The 6,081-nt window shown below is 35.2% G+C and overlaps 1 pseudogene; it reads right to left on the reverse strand.

The window, feature by feature from the left end:
* Positions 1 to 987: 987 nt before the first annotated feature.
* On the reverse strand, positions 988 to 1,922 carry LOC102501893 (JNK1/MAPK8-associated membrane protein pseudogene; annotated as a pseudogene).
* Between the last annotated feature and the right edge of the window lie 4,159 nt (positions 1,923 to 6,081).

Genomic DNA, 6,081 nt, shown 5'->3' on the forward strand with positions numbered 1-6,081 from the left:
TATCCACATGGTAAAAGCTGTCCCCAGAGGCCAGTAAAGACTTTCTCAGTCCTCTCCTTTTCTTGGGGCACTTAGGCTTTTCTGGCTAGACCATGATCTGATGGGCTGAAGGCCACAGTCTTTTTTTTTTTTTTACAGGAACAATAATTCAGATATATCTTCAACCAAATGGTAAACAAAACCTGTTACATAAATCATGCTATATTTTTATAATACATCAAAATACTGTATTGGTGAAAATAAATACGTAACAAAAAACAACATACTTAATTTCTTTGTTTGCTATCAGACCCCACAGTTATACTTGTCTTTATAATTCATTATAAGTTAAAAAAATTGAGACATAACAGACATGCACAATTATGCCACTGCTAAAGGTTTTAGATTATATTTGTTAAAGCTTTTCTTAATAAAATGAGAACAACATATTGTTAGGTACACAGAGACATAATTTTTCACTAAAGAGTAACTGAACTGTTGAGAGCAGCAAATGCTTCCTATACGTAATCTATATTATTCATTATAAGTTAAAAAAATTGAGACATAACAGACATGCACAATTATGCCACTGCTAAAGGTTTTAGATTATATTTGTTAAAGCTTTTCTTAATAAAATGAGAACAACATATTGTTAGGTACACAGAGACATAATTTTTCACTAAAGAGTAACTGAACTGTTGAGAGCAGCAAATGCTTCCTATACGTAATCTAGTGTAAATAGAATAGTGTAATATATGATGTAACAACATGAGTATTGTAAGATTTTGTTTTCCAAGTCTAACCATAAAGTCTGTAAATTAAAAAAAATCCTAAAACAAAGCCAAACATTAAGTTATACTGACAATCTTGTTTTCATGTAACAATCTTGTTTTCATGTATGGCAGAATAGTACTAACACATCTGTTTTATTTCTTTACTTTTTTTTTATTATTAAGAATGCTTCTTAGATGTTTCTCTTTCTTTTTTTGGAGGGGAAGCATTTTACATTCAATGTCCATTGGCTCCTTCTGAAAGTACCCGTGAAGGTTCAGTAAATTTTGCAGTGAACAATTGAAAAAGGACTGGTGTAGGTGCCAAAGCCAAAAGGGGCAAATCTTGCTCAAGTTTATACACTCTGGAAATGGAAATTATTCCATAGGCATGAAGTAACCAGTGGCTGAAGAGAACAATAAGTCTTTTCTTTCTGACTAGAAGATCATAGCAGTTCTCTATTTCAGAAGCTGACATGTACACAGCCGAAGTAACCAAAGACAACACTAGTATGATGTATGGGAAGGCATAATATAAAAGGCCTCTGCCAACTGCCTGAAGAACTGTTAAAACTGGGAAAAAGTAAAGTGCGTATAAATACTTTTAAATCGATCAGACTTCCCTAAACCACACGCAGTCTTCTTCACCAGAAGAGGTCAGAGCAGCATCATTAATACCAAGCAGAATGCATAATAGATAAATACAATGGTATATAGTGGGTAGACGGCTTCATGAGTACGGTACACCATAGTGACATAATCTGGACTTGGGTTGTAAAGCATTGTGTACCAATCAGAAAGCATCAGCACTCGACATGAACGGCTATACAGGACACCGACTGGATCACTCACAAGTAAGGTGACAACAGCTTCCATGAAGCACTCGAACAATGCAGTGATGTGCTGGAAAAGGGCACTGGAATTCTTCTCCCCAAAATACCACTCAATGAAGAACCAATGTAAAACAAGAGGCAAAATAACCATAAATCCAAGATAGAGCCAGTCATAAAGTTCTGGAGACTCTGTGCAAGGCTGACAATATTTCTGTGCATTTTTTCTTTGTCCTCTTGGGCACACCCCACATTCTCCATATATCTCAGTTGAGCCATTTTTAAACAACAGTGTCTTCCCACAATACAGTCTAAGGCATGCTGGTTGAATATCAACAGCCATGGGTGCTTGCAGGTTTCCCTGTAGAGAGGCTCAGCCAAGGCCACAATCTTCTTGTAAGCCAAGAGAGATGATGGATAAATCAGGCAGGGTTCATTGGTCCCAAGAAATAATACCAACCCAGGTTAAATTTAGCTAGGAAGAAATTTACTATAAGGCTAGAGAGTCACGTAATGAACAAAATGTATTGGATGCTTAATAGGTGAAAAGAGCTGTTCTCAGAACTTGGATGGTCTCCTCTGATCTTCACATAATCCTATGAGATGTGTTATTATTGTTCTTCTTTTTCAGCTCAAGAACTGGAGCTACAGAGAACTAAGTAATTTTCCCAAGGTTACACAGCAATAGACCCTAGGATAGGGACTAGGGCTGCTATAGGCAACTATGCATAATAAACTAAATACTCAGCTGTCCTGCCTGGGAGGGATAGCTGGATTAAATGTACACCAGCACACCAGCCTTTTTGTTTTTCTAGGGTTTTCCCATAGGGCATGTGTGCTCACTGAAGACAGACAGGGAGGAAAAATGCGAAATCACTTCCCATGAGGGATAGCCATGCCGTAGTCCTTTCTCTTCTATTCTCCACGGGGGATATTGAGTGCACACACACACACACACACACACACACACATCTAGCCTGATTATCAAACCATCAGGTATGGTACTCAAATGACAGTCAGCCACATGTGGGGATCCAGCACTTCAACCACCACTCTACCTGCTGGCCCCACATACCTGCCATCTTTCAATTCTTGAGGTTTTCTGCTCAAGATTTAAAATCTCATGAAAGAAATCTATTGACCTAAGTTGGGTTTTCAGGGACTTTGAAAGGATTCCCATCCTAATATACATTATGAAAAATGGCTAACTCAAAAGAAAATGTAAATGCTGTTAGAAGGGAGATTAGATGCTTGATATCTTAGTCTACTGGAGTTGCTTTCACAAAAGGCTTAAACTGGGTGGCTTACTAACAACAGAAATTTATTCCCTACAGTTCTGGATGCTGGGAAATCCGAGATGAAATCAGATTTCATACCTGGTGAGAGACCACTTTCTAGTATTTACAGCACCTTCTTGCCATGTCTTCACCTATCAGAAAAAAGGACTGAGCTACCTTGTTCTTTTAGAAGGACATTAAACCCATTCATCAGGGCTCTGAGTTTATGACCAAATCACTTCCCAAATTCCCCACCATTTTAGGAATTAGGATTTCAACATAGAAATTTTGAGGTGAAAAATATTCAGATCATACCCCTGAGTGATCTTCTAAACAACAAAGCCTTCTACACTGGAGGATTAATAAAATTAAAGTTCAAACCTCAATTCTTGCAAAAGAGGAATCAATAAAACTTTCAACTCCAAAGGAATCAAGATTTTTAGTATTAGGAAGGTGAGAGCAAGCATCAAATGTATGGAAAACGCACTTCTGCACTTCCTGAAACATCAGCTGTGCCTGCAACTCATTTTTATAATACATATGTACTTTAAACAGTTATCACTATATAGATTTATAAACCAAGGGGGGACTAACCCCACAGTGAAAAGTAGGATGGTATAGAATTTACTCTCTAGCTAACTTAAGCACATAACCAACTATGAACCAATATGTAGCAAGTAGTGATTCATATTCAAGAAGCAATTCATTGATATCTTTCTCTAGTTAAGAGACTCATGAAACTTTCAAGAAGGCATAGGTATTTCCTCCCTAGTTTAGGTTCTGTGTTGTTGACATAGACATACTTGCTAATATCCTGAACTAACTTTCCTTTACAAAGGCTGAAACAAAAAGTACAAGATGCTACTTAGACACATCGTGTCTAAATAAACTTCTGAATGTAATTGCCTTTATGATCTTAGAGTTGAGCACAGTGCAGATGAGGTAAACATCTCTTTCACAAGGCTTCATTATATTTGAGGTATGCCAGGCCGTTTGTTAACAGAATTCTAGAGAAGGGGCATGTTATATAGCTTCTGATGCTATTAATTCTTCCAAATGAATATACTGAAGTTACTGAGGGGAACTTATGATGAGAAGAAGAGATGAAAAAAGGGAAGGTGAGAAGGCCAAAAAAGCAACAAGGACTATAGGGAATCACTGGCTAGAAAACTTCCACATAATTCTCATCTGATGAATGATTACTTCTCTCGCAAACAAAAATTTACTTAAGTGATGTACTTAGGATCAATTATTTATATTTAGCCAAAATATTAGGTTAAATATAACCAAATTTTCTTTATGATTTCATTCATTATGATTTTTGTAGCAAATTCTTTTCGGTTTTTTGTCCTAGTTGTAAAAATTCTAAACATAATTTTTGGCTAAAAATATTACTTGGAGAAAGGACCAGCAGGTTGTTTAGAGGTTCAGGCACTAGACTCCCACATGGCCAACTGTGGTTCAAGTCTCAGACCTGTCTTGAAAATCAGTCTGAGCATGTGTGCATATGTGCTAAAAGTCACAGGAGAAGAATGGGGAAGAAGGGATTGTGTTGTGGACATCCCCACTGGAAGATGATTTCTCACTTTCCCTCTTACTGTCTGTCACTGTGTGTTTCTCTGGGGAGCACATGTACCCTATATAGCAAAAACCCTGAAAAAATTACTTGGACGATATTTTATATTATTTTCCATAATGTTTATAAGTTTAAATAGCTATTAATTTATTTGTTAAATTTAAAGTTAAAAAAGTTATATGATGTTATGATTCTAGATGAACTTTACTAATTAAATGTAAAGTTGCTTGTTCATTGGCCTCAGCAGAAATTCACTTACTTTTATTGGTCCTGACCAAAATCCCTTAGTACCTGGTGGAGAAGAAAGTTGGTTGTGGGTGAATTCTGATTGTTCTGCAATATAATTTGTTTTAAAAAATACTAAAAAATTATTTATAGATATTTTGTTTTAGATAGGATAAAGGATGGCTCACTTGAGTATAATTAAACTTAATCCTGTCCAATAAAATAAAAATACCTACTGATTTAAAAAAAAACATTTTCTAAGCTAATTTATGGAGATATTAGTTTAATGTTTGGATATGGTAATCATAAAGTATAGACAAAATAGTCAGTGTCTGTGGTTTGTGGTATTAACTCATATCCAATTAAAACAATCACTTAAAAGATGGGCTACAAAAACAGTAATGAAGATGGACAACATTTGGGATCATGTATGGAGGAGAAAAGAGGAAAGGACAACAAAACCATGGGCTGATGACAAGGACATGAAGAATTCTTTATGTCCTATCTCAGAGTAATATTTGAAAATGGGAGAAATTATGATGATGTTAGCATTCTTAAGAAAATAGAAATATCATTCACTAATGAGTGAATGAATTAGCTATCACTGAACTTTCCTCCTTTGAAACTTCCTGAAGAAAGCTAACAGTTGCTATTTGAACTTAATATAATTTGGCTTTCACCTCCAGTTTTCTGAAATAAGCTTCTTTCACATTAACAAATTCATTTGGACATTTTTAGTTGGGGCATTTTAGCATCTCTAATGTATTTGATTCTACTGGTTTCTGTATCTTTTATTCCAAACACTCAGTTTAAAAATAGAAAATAATTTGTCAGAATATTTAATATAAACAATTTTAAAAGTCATTTTGTATTCAAGGCATCATTATAAAAAATAACAGTCCTGGCCACCAACTGGCACAGCCCTCCTCACAATTATATAGATGACAGTGGCATCAATTCTTTTAGATATTTCCTTGGTGCTTACAATTATGTTTTTTAAAAGTGCACTTATTTATTTACTTAATTAGCATGAGAAAGAACGAGAGAGAGAAATATAGTATCCCCAATCAGATCTTGATGCTGGGATCCACTCCACATCTTCACCCAATATTGTATGGTGGGCACACATGTGCCCAGGGTACTCAGGAAAGTCTCCATATGCAAATCTAGAACTTTCTCAGGTAGATCAACCTTTCAGAGTGTCATATTTTGCTATTGAATAATCAACTAGTCCCTGTTTTTTTAAGTGATATGCCTATACTAATTAATGATTTATCAACTTTAGCCTCGTTTTCATTCTATGTTCCATAAGTAGAGTTTAGCTCACATCCCTTCCTTTAACCACATAGTTTTATTTATTTATTTATTTATTTATTTATTTTTTTATTTATTTATTTATTTATTTATTTATTTTGGAGAGGTTT

Source organism: Tupaia chinensis, unplaced genomic scaffold (assembly GCF_000334495.1).
Source record: "Tupaia chinensis unplaced genomic scaffold, TupChi_1.0 Scaffold000097_1, whole genome shotgun sequence".
Classification (NCBI taxonomy): domain Eukaryota; kingdom Metazoa; phylum Chordata; class Mammalia; order Scandentia; family Tupaiidae; genus Tupaia; species Tupaia belangeri.